This window comes from Apodemus sylvaticus, chromosome 18 (assembly GCF_947179515.1).
Source record: "Apodemus sylvaticus chromosome 18, mApoSyl1.1, whole genome shotgun sequence".
Lineage (NCBI taxonomy): Eukaryota > Metazoa > Chordata > Mammalia > Rodentia > Muridae > Apodemus > Apodemus sylvaticus.
Genome location: NC_067489.1, coordinates 20,697,232 through 20,711,181, shown reverse-complemented (window position 1 = coordinate 20,711,181; position 13,950 = coordinate 20,697,232). Strand labels below are relative to the sequence as shown.

General features: G+C 44.3%; 1 protein-coding gene across 1 annotated transcript in view; it reads left to right on the top strand.

The window, feature by feature from the left end:
• Positions 1–2,322: 2,322 nt before the first annotated feature.
• Positions 2,323–13,950, top strand: part of Gpat4 (glycerol-3-phosphate acyltransferase 4) — a 33,300-nt gene continuing 21,672 nt past the window's right edge. The window contains exon 1 of the mRNA XM_052162209.1: positions 2,323–2,410. The gene's annotated coding sequence lies outside the window, so the exon portion shown is untranslated. The remainder of the gene's footprint in view (positions 2,411–13,950) is intronic.

The following is a 13,950-nucleotide window of genomic DNA, read 5'->3' as shown; positions in this document are numbered from 1 at the left end:
GAGAGAGTCTCTCATTGAACCTAGAGGACTTTTGCCTGGCTTTGTTCCTCCAGGGCGCTTGCCTTTTATCTGAGTTCTGGGGATCCGAACTCAGATCCTCACACTTGGCGAGCACTTTCCCTGCTCAGCCGTGTATTTCCCCAGCCCTGGAAAGGATATTTAAGGAGATGCTGCTCACCATTCAGCTTTGAGCTTCACACTTACATCTTATTGCCAGGCACTCTCTGGAGTACATTTGAAATTTACTTATTTTAATTTTATTTAAAAATTGTTTATGGGTGTTTTGCCTACATGTCTGTCTGTGTAAGCCTCTTCTGGATCCCCTGGAACTGGAGTTGGCTATAAGCTACCACAGAGTGCTGAGAATGGAGATGCTGAGCTCTGAAAGAGCAGTCAGTCCTGTCAATTGTTGAGCCGTCTCTAGTCCCACCTGTGTCTTTTATATTTCTGAGTAACTATTTTTTTTTTAGATAAGGTTTCACTATATAACCCTGAGCTGGCCTAGAACTTACTATGCAAACCAGGCTGGCATCATCAAACTTATAGACATTCAGTGCCTCTGTTTTCTGAGTGCTAGATTAAAGGTGTTTTGCTCCCATGCCTGCCTTATATTATTTTTTAATGTTCTTATTACATTTATCCATTACTGTGTTGGTGTGTTTGCATACATGTGCAGTCATGAGCATGCTTCTGCCCCAGCCCACCTGCAAAGGTTAAAGGAGAACTTGTAAGAGTGTGTCCCTGGGATTTAATTCAGGTCATCAGGTTTGACAACAGCGCCTTTCCCCCACGGAATCATTCACTAGTTCCTCTTGGGTTGTTTTTAAGACAGAGTGTCACAGAGTTAGCCCAGGCTGACCTGGACTTGCTGTATAGCTGAAGATGATGACGAACCTCTGATCCTCCTGCCCCTCTGTTTGTGGAGTGTCTCAATGAATATTAGCTACCACATTCAGTTTAAGCAATGGTTTATTTAAAGAAACCATGTCTTTAAAAAATATTTTCCTGTAGTCATTCCTCAGCAGGTAAGCATTGTAAGTAAGCATCAAATTATCATATTCAAGGTTTGCACTGTATTAGAATTCTTGGTTTTAAAAACAGCCTCAGTTAATCTGCTCACAAAAATCTGTTAAATCAATGTTGGTTTGGGATTAGGGCAGAATCTCTAATTAATGAAATGTTCATAAACTTACTAATGCTATTGTGTACAAGGTATTTGTGAAAAAGTGTTCTCAGCATTGACAATTTAAAACTTTGGAAAACTGTTTTATATCCTTTGGTATCAAATATTTAGCTGATTTCATTATATTAAGAGCGGCAAGCAATCCATCTCATTAATATGCAAATTTGCTTTAACTGTTAATAGTAAAGCTACAAATACATAGCAAAAATGTTTTTAAATAAATTTATGATTATCAGTAAATATCTGTCTTGTATACCTATGCTATAGTTACATACCTGGAGTTGTGTAAAAGTTTGTGAAGAAATCAAAAAGTGGAAATTTAAGTCCTGAATTAGGGAAAAGGTTAGGTACTGTAGGAAATACATAAAAGCAAGAAACTCGGAGGCTGGGAATGTAGTAGAGTTGGTCGAGTGCTTCTTTTAGTATGCATGAGGCCCTGTAGTGTTTCTTTTAGTATGCATGAGGCCCTGAGTTACAGCCCCTGCACTTTATAAAAGTTGAGATGGTAGTTTGTTCTAACACTTCAGGAGGTAGAAGCAGTATGTGCCGAAATTGAAGGTTATTGGGCAACTCACAGCTTTTGAGGCAAGTCTGTATTACAAGATGTCCTGTCTCAAAAGGGGATGGGGTGGGCAAAAGAGGCGTGGCCCCCATCCCTTCTTTCTTTTTCTTCCACTATAAAGGACCCACGTCAGCAAAACAAGCCTGTCTTTGGAGCTTCCAGTCTGACGAGAGATTAGTTAGACCTGTGGCTGAGCTGGAAAACTGCAGCTGGCCAACCAGCCAATTACGTCAAGAGAAGCTCCGGGATGCCCGGTGGTGCTGGAGTGGCAGCTAACGTTTCGTGTCCAGCCGGAACCGTACCTCACACGAAACCCCTACAAAGACTCAGTAAAAGAAACTATGCCTAGCTAATCCCCCTCTCCGCCCGGAACGATGCCTGTTCTGGAGACGCAGCTCAGACACTCGGCGGGCCTTCAGAGAGCGACCTCGGCTCCACGCTTCGAGCATCAGTGCGAGGAGCGAGCATCGCCGGAGCCCCGCCCACCCCGGTCCTCCGGGAGGACCGCGCAAGCGCGGTTGGGCGGGACGCGGGGGTCCACGTCCAGCGGCGTAGACAAAGGCGGGCGTGCGCACGCTCTTACGTAGGCCTGGGCCGGCGGCGGCGGCGGGCAGGGCAGGGCGGGAGCGGCAGTCACCGAGGACTGGAGCCGAGCCTCACGGCCGGTGAGTTGGAGGGACCTGGTCCTACCGGACGCGCCGGGCCCCGGACGGGCGCGGGGCGCGGGGTCGGCAGCCGCGGGCCGGGGTCCGGCCGGTGGGGCAGCCGCCGCCGGGCGATCGGAGCTCCTTCCCGCCCGCCCCACTCCTGCCCTTAGCCAGCCTCGCTCTGCTCTGCTCTCCTCTCCTCTCCTCTCCAGCCGCCCCGCTCCTCTCCTCCCCGACTAGCCCCGCTCTTCTCATCCTGTCTCAGCATCTCCTCTCCCGCCGCCCGGCTCCTTTGCTCAGCCAGCCCTGCTTTCCCCATCCGGCCCTTGTCTCCCTTCCCTCCTCTCCCCAGCCGCCCCTCTCCTGTCTCCTCAGCCGGTTTCTCTCCTCCTCAACCGACCACGCTCCTCTCCGCAGGCCGCTCGCCTGCCTCGGCCTGGTGTGGCCCTGAGCTGGGAGCGTGGCTGAGAACCGGGCGTTAGATCCCGTGGGAACGCCCTCACCTGTGGTTCCCCCTGGAATGCACCCTGTCCCCGGGCCGTGCTCAGACTGCCTCAGTTTTCGGGGCTGCCTCCTCTCCCCCTTCCCGCATTTGAGTGTTCCAGTGTCCAGGTCTGCCTCGGATAGGGGCAGCCCTGCTTCATGCTACTTGACTTTCCTCAGCCACTATTCCAGCCTTCTTCACACCCCAGATTCCCTTTCGCCTTGGTTCCATGCCCTCAGTGGTAGCATCCTACCTGAAAGTTTGCCTTATTTATTCACTTTGCATCTTACTTGGATGTAACACTGGAGGCTCATAGGTTATAGAAAACTCTTTGTAAAACTGTCGGGCTTCGCGGACGTTAAGTTCCATCCCATACCCAACTCTTGCGTATTACCGGTAGATAGCCTTTGAAGAACTTTGGTTACCTTCGTTTTCCTTAATTTGAGCAGAACTTTTAAGAGTAGGAGCTGGTCTGTAAGATTGTATCGCAACCCTGTAAAAACGTGCATAAAAATCACTGCAACCAAAGACTCTGGTCAAAACTGCAATCCTGCCAGCTAAATATCCTTTTCTCTCTTGAGAGTAATTTTTCAGATCTCTATTTTGTAGAATTTCAGATATGCAAAACCAGCAACATATGCTCGTTACAATAGATGCTCAGTAACACCCAGGGTTAATCATGTGATATCTGCATCTTCATTTATTTTACTTTCTCTGTCTCAGGAAGAATCAAAAATTTAGCTCTGGAGCGTGTGTGTGTGTGTGTGTGTGTGTGTGTGTGTGTGTGTTGGGGGTTTGTGGTTTATTTAATTTTACTAATGAGCTATATATCTCCAGTTTTCATGTTTTTGATAGACAGTGAGCCTTTACAAGTCAAAAGTAACTTTAAGTTTCAAAATGAAGATTGTAGCATTGCATAAAATCATAGTATGTTTTTGTTGAAAGATATCCTATTATTTAAAAAGTTATTCCTTGAACTGAGGTGCTGGCTCTGTGAGTAAATGCTATACAAACACGAGGCCCCGAGTTCAGATCCCAGCATCCATGTAAAAAGCCAGATGTGGCACTCACCTGTAATTTCACTGCTGGGAGGCAGAGACAAGAGGATCCTGAGAGGCATTTGATAAAATTCCGGTTCAGTGATAGACACTGTTCCGATAAGGCGGAAGAGCTAGAGAGGTGGCTCATGAGTTAAGAGAGCCTGAAACTCTTGCAGAGGACTGGAGTTGGTCCTGGTTTACAGTTATCTGAAACTCTAGCTCCAGGTGATCCTGTACCTCAAATGTTCACATACTTACACAGTTAGAGATAAGAACAGGGCTGGAGAAGAGGCCTTGGACCTTCAGAGCGCAGGCTGATCTTCCAGAGGTCCTGGCTTTGATTCCCAGCATCCACAGAGTGGCTCACAACTGTCTGTAGCTCACTTCCAGGGGATCTGGCGCCCTCTTGTAGCCTCAGACACCAGCCATACACATTAACATATGTAAATGCAAACCTCTCATACAATAATAAAACAATTGAAAGTGGAAAATGACTAAGGAAGAGACCTGACTTCTGGTTTCAGCGTGCACATACGTGAGTGAGAACTTCTGATGATTTTTCTCCAGTGTCTTCATTATTTTTAAATGTGCCTTCATGTTTAGAGGGGTTCGTTGGCTTGTCCAGACCCATAGAGGCCGCTATGGAGGCTAGGAAGAACATCCCATTTCCATAACTCTGCATTAGGTTTTTTCTTCTCTGCCACAGTGAAGTGCCACTTTCAGATTCCCTCAAAAATTTGTAATCATAAAAACCGTTTAGATGAGTTAACATGAGCTTTTCTAATGAAGGCCAGAGTAGTACAATGAAATGTGCTTACATTTATTTTAAAAATAAGTGTGGAACAAAGGACGATTTTTGATTATAGCTTTTAGAAGACTTTGGAAAATACTGAATTAAAGATGGTTGGCACTTAAATAGAAGAGATTTAGATAACCTTCACTGCTATTTAATACACTAAGGGAATCACCCTAAGGACCCAGCTCAAGTGGTGGGGCACTATTAGGAAGTTAGTTATTGGAACATCATAAAATCTATTAACAGAAAAATAAGATGGCTACAGTGTATCAGTAGTTAAAGACTACTCAGTAGTGTAGGTAGTCATTGACCAAAATGCCCTAGTGCAGTGCTACAAGGGTTATTTTTCCCCCAGAAACAATATTGCAACTAGGAAAGTACAAATATTGCACAGCAGCCTACATAGCTCCAAGGCCCAATTAAAGGAATTTCTTCAAATGTGTTGAGTTGTTTGGTTTGGTCTGGTTTGCTTTGATCTGGTTGTTTTTTAAATAAATTAACTGGAATGTATACTTGCAGAAAATAGCTTACCAAGATTTCTTACCTGAGATGACCTGTCTTTAAAACATAGGATGCTTTAATGGGACAACTTCACTAAGTGAATCTGTATGTTGGTTGGTTCAGGGCTGAAGGATGTTTACAAGAGGACTAAGAATTGATTAATGAGATTCCCTGTGCAAGTTAAACTGGTAAGCTGAACAAACAGCTTAACTGAGTTAGTGAAGCACATTCCCCATTGACAGCATAGGGCAAAACGACTCACTGTTGACTCTAGTCCCCTCTGTACTAGCTACCTCTGCTTCTCGCCCCTCTCCCTTTCATCCTGTGTGATGGCTAACCTTAATTATTAACTTCATTGGATTGAGAAATGCTTAGGAGATTAGCAGAGCTCACTTGAGGGTACCTGGACATGTTTTCAGAAACAGATTATGAGTAGACTGAGTTAGTGAGTAGATTGGTCCCTTGGCGTTCATGTGATGGCGTTACTGAACAGTTGTGGGAGATAGGAAGTGTCTGGTTGTAAGGTGTAAGTCTCAGGGCCGTGCCCTTCCGACCTGTGTCTTCTTTCTGTATTCCATCTCTGCTGCTGTCTGCCATAAAGTGCCACAGCCGGTTCTATCACACACCCTGCTGCCATATTTTTCCCAGGCCTGTGGAGTTAGTCAACCTTAGACTGAACCCTCTGGAATCAAGCCAAATAATATTTTTTTTTCCTTGAGTTACTCTGTCTTGTTGGTCACAGTGACAAAGTGTAGCCCAGGTGTGTGGGTATAGTTTTACTTGTGTACCAGTTTTCTTATATTTAATGTGGGGATATTCTCCAAGTAATGTGGTGAAGAAGCAAATGCTAGACGTTAGAGTACTATAGGTTTAGGTATGAGTATAGGCTCTGTGCATATTGCACATGGTTGTAACTTTACTTTCAGAATGGCCATTCGTAAGTTTGTAACTAATACAGTTGTGGTCACACAGATGGAACTTAATGGGAAGCAACCACATCTAGCAGACAGAAACCATGTGGTTGATTCATCCATCCATCCATCCATCCATCCATCCATCCATCCGTCCATCCGTGTCCCATCCCCATCTCCTGTTCCCCAGTCTCTGGCATTTGAATGCTTGGTCTCCAGTTGGCAACACATTTGTGGAGGTTTAGGGGGTGTGGCTTTGAGGTTTGGAAAGCCACATGCCATTCCCCCTTGAGTTTCCTCCCACTGTCCTTCTTGCCTGAGGTTCAGGATACGCGCTTTGGCATCCTGTGGTGGCTGTCACTCCTCTGCCTCTGTCCTCATGGGCTTTTTAATCCCTCTATAAGCATAGCTCCATAAACCCGCCCTTCTGTAAGTCGCCTTGGTTATGCTGTTTGATCGCAATGATATTAAAGTGACTAATAGACAGTATGACCAAAAGCAACTTTGTGAGGAAAGGGTCTATTTGACTTACATAGCCCAATCACTGAGGGAGATGAGGGCAGGAACCATGGAGGCAATCGGCTTATTGGATTGCTTAGTTTCCTCATACAGCCAGATTTGTCTGCCCAGGGATGGCACTGCTCAGTGGACTGAGCCCTCCCACATCAGTTGAATAAAGTGTCTCACTTACATGCCCACAGGTCATTCTGATGGAGATAACTCCTCTGGGGAGGTTCTTTTGTCTTTGTGTAGCTCTGGCTGTCTGGATTTCACTCTGTAAACCTGTCTGCCCTCAAACTCAGAGATCCGCCTGCCTCTGCTCCCAGGGTGCTGGGATTACAGTGTTTACCCTCACGCCCAACTTCCCAGGACACTTAATTTATGTTTGGTTGACAAAAACTAACAGCACAATTGACCCTTGTCAGCTTGACATAGACACCACTGTTAAACCATAACCCCTTCTTATCTATCCCTACACCTCATGTTACCATCACAGTATAAAACATGACTTCAGATGTGTAGTACTAATACTTCAGATGTGTAGTACTAATACTGTTTAGTACTAATACTTCAGATGTTTAGTATTAATACTGTTAATACAGTTCCTCATGTTGTGTTGACCCTAAACCAAAATTATTATTGTTGCTACTTCATAACTAATTTCACTATTATTAAGAATCATGGGCAGGAGAGATGGCTCAGCAGTTAACAGTATTGACTACTCTTCTAAAGGTCCTGAGTTCTATTCCCAGCAACCACATGGTGGCTCTCAACCATCTGTAATGGAATCTGATACCCTCTTCTGGTGTGTCTGAAGACAGTTATAGTATACTCATATAAACATTTTTTTAAAAGAATCATGTAAATCTCTTTGTTTTCTGATAGTGTTAGGCAACACTTGTTAAAAGTTGTGACTCACAGGTTGAGAACTGCTTCTCTGTCCTGAAATTATACTATATATATACATACATACATGCATACATACAGGCTGGTGTTAAACTCGGATCCACCTGCCTCTGCCTCCCGACTTCTGCAATTAAAGGCATGCACCATTATTCCTGCCAAAAATCTCAGCACCTTAAAGAGTTCAGGGCTTCTTTAAAATCCATAAACTCTCAAAACTGTGCTTCTGTAAGATAGAAACAGTACAAACACACACACACACATTTCAAGGGAGAAGATTCAGGGCATAGTTAAAATCACATCAAAGCAAAAGCCATGATCCAGGTATGTAAATAGCTCAGTGTCTCTGACTGGGAGTTCATTTATGATCTTCTGCGCTTGTCCCACACTTGCATCTCTAATGCTAGGGAGAGAAAAACACTTTCTCTTTTATTTGTTGGAAATATATTATTTTCCCTTTAAAATAGTTCTAAGTCAGTACTGTTTACTAAAAATGTAAGCATATTTACAGTTTTAATGTTTATGAGAGCTGCTTTGAAAAGAATGTAAAAGTGATACTCTAATTAGTTTGCATTAGATTCTATAATGTGTATTAAAAGAGCATTTTAATGTGTATTAAAAGATCATTTACAGTGTCAGCAAAAAATTTTAAAAAACATAGGCTGATGAGATTGCTCCGTGGTTAGAGGTGTTTGCTACGAAGCCTGACCACCTAAGTTTGTTCCTTAGGACACGTGGTGAAAGAAGAGAACTGACTCCTTCAAGTTATCCTCTTACCTGCACAGAAGCAAACTCACACAAAATGCATTAACATTTTAAAATAATTTTAAAAGTTAGCCTTGTGTGTTACTTGGCTTACAGTGTTGGAGACTGAGCCTCCTCGCACGTAGCTAGACAGTTAGCAGTCCCACCACCGAGCCACATCTCCCACCCCCACTCCCCACCTCTTGAGTGTTTCAGATAGAGTTTAGTACAGTCTTGTTCAAAGTCTCCGTAGCGCTCTGGCTGGCCGTCCATTCTACCTCTGGAGTTTTGGGGTTGCAATGCTTGTGCTGTCTCCTCCCACAAGAGGACAGTGATTCGCATGCCCACCCCCCTGGGTATATGTGTTTGTATGTGAGTCCTGGAAGTACCCTGTGTGTTTTAGGCAGGCTTTCTACACCCCCTAGGTACATGTGTGTTTCTGTGTGAGTCCTGGAAGTACCCTCTGTGTTTTAGGCAGGCTTTCTACTACTGCGTTATATTGTTCACACTTTAAATTCATGAATTTAAGTGAGACAATATGTAGTCCTGGCTGGCCTGGACCTTGCCATGTAGACCAGGCTAGCTTCAAGCTCTGAGATGTCTGTGCTTCTGCCTCCAGGGCCCTGGGGACTCCTAGACTCACAAGCTGTGTTAATTTTTGAATCAAAATCTCTATAGTTCAGGCTGTCCTGAGACTCACCATTGTAGTCCAGGCTGGCTTCAAACCCATGATGCCCCTGGTTCAGCCTCTCAAGTGTTGAGATTTCAGCTCTGAGCCACTGCTCCCAGCTCTTTCTTTTTTGAATTGGCCTTGAACAATAGCCATCACAGTATGGTTCAACGGGCTGTAGCAGGGCCGCGCATGGCCATCATGGCACCAGTGGTTTTTGCCTTCTCCATTCCCTCTTGCTGACCCATTAGATTACATTCCTAAAACTGCCACCAAGGTCTGTTTCTTCTTTCCCTCATTCCTCCTCCTGAGACTGACTACCAAGGTCCAGCTGTCAAAGTATTGAAGCCCAGCATCCACACTGTCCCCCTTTGGCTGTCTTAACCCAATCAGAACCAACCAGCTCATCCCAGTGCAAGCTTCCCCACTTTCCTTGATGAACCGCCATTTGCCTATGGACGCTGCCTGTCTTCTCTCTATGCAGAGGCAGTCCTTGGTCCCCCTTGGACAAATATCTTCCCCCTCTCCCTTGTCCTCTATATCCTGTCTTTGTCTCTTATCCTTTGTCTCTGTGGGGGAAATCTTTATGCTGAGAACTTTGTCTCAGGGTGTCTTGTGACAACCTTCAGATCCTTCATGTTTAGTCAAACACCTTTACTAAACTACATTGAATTTTGTATTTCTACTAGGGGTACAAATACTTGCAATTATTACACATCCCATTCTTGATAATTAGTTTTACACATGCTCATGAGTGTAAAATGGGATCTAATAATGTGACTTTTCATTTCCCTGGCATAATATGGAACACCTTTTTATGATTATTTGCCATTCATATGTCCTCTCTAGGCATCCAGATGTCATCACCATTAATTGTGCTTTCATTGAGTTTGTTACTGACATCTAAAATATGTATTAAGTTTGTGTCTGCGTACATGCAGGAGCTTCTTTCTGTGTGTTCTGTGGTGCGAGGGTGAAAGTTAGCACAACTTGTCAGTTCTCATGTGTCTTAAGACAGGGTCTCACTATGTAGCTCTGATGTCCTGGAACTTACTGTGTAGACCAGGCTGGCCTCAGAGTCAGGGACTGTCATCTGCTTCCCCCTTGTGTTCCATCCAGGATTAAAGACGTGCATCCACATCCCATCTGGTTCTCTTCTCACTGACTCATTCCTAGGAATTGAACTCAGGTCCTTAGCTGTAGTGACAAGCGTCTTTATACCCTGTGCCATCTTGCTGGCCCTGTTACTGGCCTTAAAACAACAACAAAAACACCCTTTTGCACAAGGATTGAACAGCCTTACTAACAACATGGAATCACTGAGGCTGAAGAGATGGCTCAGCGGTTAAGAGCACTGACTGCTCTTCCAGAGGTCCTGAGTTCAAATCCCAGCAACCACATGGTGGCTCGCAATGAGATCTGATGCCCTCTTCTGGGGTGTCTGAAGACAGCTACAGTGTATTTACATGTAATAAATAAGTCAATCTTAAAAACAAACAAGCAAACATGGAGTCACTGTTACTGAACTGCTTTGTCACGTGTTGCTGACTTGTATGTCGGCACTTTGGGCTTTGACAGCAAGTGCCCTTTCTAAGCCATCTCCCTAGGGCCCACATTGTCTCTCTTTAAATTTGAAGACTAGTTTTATGTGTATGTGAGTTTTGCTTGTGTTTATATAAGTGCCATATGCATCCAGTGTGCCTTTTGGGGCCTAAAGACATTGGACCCCCGGGAAGTAGAGTTTTAACAATGTGTAAACATGTATAGACCATGTGGGTGCTGGGAACCAAATCTGGGTCTTCTGTAAGAGGAGCCAGTTCTCCTGTCCCTTCCTTCCTCTCCCCTCTCCCTCTCCCCCTTCCTTTCTGACTTTTAAAAATGCATGTGTTACCCAGAGAGAGAGAGAGAGAGAGAGAGAGAGAGAGAGAGAGAGTGTGTGTGTGTGTGTGTGTGCTGCGTGTGCGCAGTATGCATGCAATACCTGCAAAAACCAGAGGAGGGCATCAGCCACCCTGCCTGTAGCTAGGGCTACAGGTGGTTGTCAGCAACCATATGAATGCCAAAAACCAGTCCTGGGTCTTTTGCAAAAGCAAGTTCTCTTAAGTAGATAAAAAACAAGATTAAAATACTTGTTTTTCCCTAACTTAAGAGACTTTTCTGTTGTTTGGAGTAAACTTGGTGTACCATATTACTTATTAGCCAGTGCTAACCCCCTTGCGTTCAGAATAGGGGAGGAGGCGGTGAGACAGGTGACTGGACAGACAGGACAAAACTCTCAGCCCAGCCTTACTCTCTTTCCTTCGACTGTTGTAAGTAACTCTACCGTAGGTGATTTACCTTACCCAGAGCTGACTTCACATGCATGCGTACTTGGGATTCTCCAGGGTCACTTCAACTTCCGTGCTTGTCTGTGTTTTGGGAAACATAACTTCCTGCTGAGCTGCAGCACCCTATTCAAGCTGATAGTTCTGTCTCACTACTGATAACAGTTCTAGGGAAATCAGCCCAGCCTTGCCTGGACGTCATGTTTGCTGTCACATCAGAAATGAGCATTGGATAGATCTGGCATTTAACGCACCCAAAAGCAAATGTGAAAGTTATCCCAGGAGCAGCAGGACCTCTAGACTTGGGGTCAGATCTGCTGTATTGTACTGCTCCTCTTCTGTGGTTTGTTTGTTTTTTGTTTTTTGTTTTTGTTTCCCGAGACAGGGTTTCTCTGTGTAGCCTTGGCTGTCCTGGAACTCACTCTGTAGACCAGACTGGCCTCAAACTCAAAAATCTGCCTTGAACTCACTGCCTCCCAAGTGCTGGGATTAAAGGCGTGCGCCACCTCTGCATGGCTTGTGGTTTATCTGATAGTTAACTATCAGATAGTTAACTATTAGAGCTCATAAAATGCAGAGGTTGGACTGGATTCTCAGTGGTTAACTCTTAACTTTGTGGCTTCAGCTTTTGTTGCCTTCAGCTTTGAAATAATAATTGATATTTATACTTTGGATTTATCAAGCACTTGTTGATAAGAACTGATAGCTTGATCTGTTGGCAGATTGGTAAGGTTGGCAGAGATTTGAGGTACATGTTTCACGATTTTAAATAGAGAGCAGTAGATAAAAACTCCACAGTCCCGCCTACTTCGCTTAATAGATTGGCCTCTGATTCCATCCACTTTTTATTTTTAGATTTGGTTTTTTTTCGAGACAGGGTTTCTCTATATAGCCCTGGCTGTCCTGGAGCTCACTCTGTAGACCAGGCTGGCCTCGAACTCAGAAATCCGCCTGCCTCTGCCTCCCAGAGTGCTGGGATTACAGGCGTGCGCCACCACCGCCTGGCTTCCATCGACTTTTTATGGCTAAATAAAATCCATTGTGTATATAAACCGTGCATACTTGGTTTGCCCACTTGTCTGCTGAAGGGAGCTGAGTTGATTCCTTATTAATTATTTGGGTACATACTAGGACCTCCTGTAGCTGCTGTGAATAGTGCTGCAGTAAACATGTGTCTGCTTTCTTCTCTTAGATATGTAGTGGAGTTGCTGGGTCATAGTGGAGTTCTGCTTTAGTGCTTTGAGTGCTCTATACTGATTTTGCATAGCGGAGAGCTAATAACACTTCTACCAACAGCGATTCACGGTCCCCTTTCTCATGCTGGCCTGAAGTTTTGTCTTTATAATAATAGCCAGATTTTACATTTTTGAGCAGATTTTCCATCAGTAGGTTTCCATCAAACAGAAGCTGAAAGAGATTGAAGTAATTGACCCAAATCCCATTCACACTACTAAGGAGGTAAGCCAGGATTCAAACCTTAGGGTGTCTCTTTTGAGTGAACTGAAACTTACTGAAAATACAGAATGCAGTTTTACAGATGCTGAAAGGATGAACAGTGGCATTAATCCGTAGGTAATTAATATTAATCAACAACATGTAGACAGCATGTGTCTCATGGATATTTCCCGAGAGATGCTGTATGCAAATAACTGTAAACATGGTATGCTTTTCATTTCCTTCCTCATAATTGGTATTTATTGTACACATTATTCTGCTTCCAACAGGAAGGTTGTATTTTTGAGACAGGGTTGGGCTATGTATGTAGTCCACACTGGTTCAAAATTGCAATCCTCCTGATTCAGCCTCCTTAAATGTTAGGCTCGCAAGCATGAGCTGTCACATCCTGCTAAAACATTGTTGGTTTTTTTATCATTATGTACGTAGATGTGCTTCCCCTACCTTGCTGTTCTGTGTGTTGGGAAGTAGAACCCCGAGGCAGAGCTAAGCAGGTGCTCTGCTGTGAGCTAGTGCTGTCTCTGTCTCTGTCTGTCTGTCTGTCTGTCTGTCTCTCTCTCTCTCACACACACACACACACACACACACACACACACACAGAGAGAGAGAGAGAGAGATATTTATCCGCATGTCTCAATGTAAGTGTGTGCACATAGAAGCCAGAAGAGGCTGTTAAGTGACCTCTCACTCTCTTCTCTATTTCCTTTGAGGCAGAGTCTCACCCTAAACCTTTTTTTTTTTTTTTGGTTCTTGTTTTGTTTTGTTTTGGTTGGTTGTTTTTTGTTTGCTTTAAGGGGGTATTGTTTTATTTTGGGGTTTTGGTTTTTTGTGGGGGTGGTGGTGGTGGTGGTGGTGGTGGTGGTGAGGAGGTTAGCTTGTCTGGAAGCCAGCAGTCCTTAGTGATCCACCTGTTTTAAAAACTAGGGATGCAGTTGTGTTCTGGATACAGGCTTGTATGTGTGCTAGGATGTGAATGCTGGTCTTCATACGTGTACAGCAAGCGCCTTTAACCACCAAGCCATTTTTACAGCTTATCTTGGTTTTTAAAAAGATAGTGTAAAGTACAGCTGTGCCTAATTGCTTTTGTAGATGTATTAGTATAAGGTTTTCAGCTTTAGCCCTATGAATATTTAGACAAGGAGATTCTTTGTTGTGGGGAGATCTTGTGTCTGACATATTTAGTAGCATCCCAGGTCCATTGCACCAGATGCCGGTAGTATTCTATACCC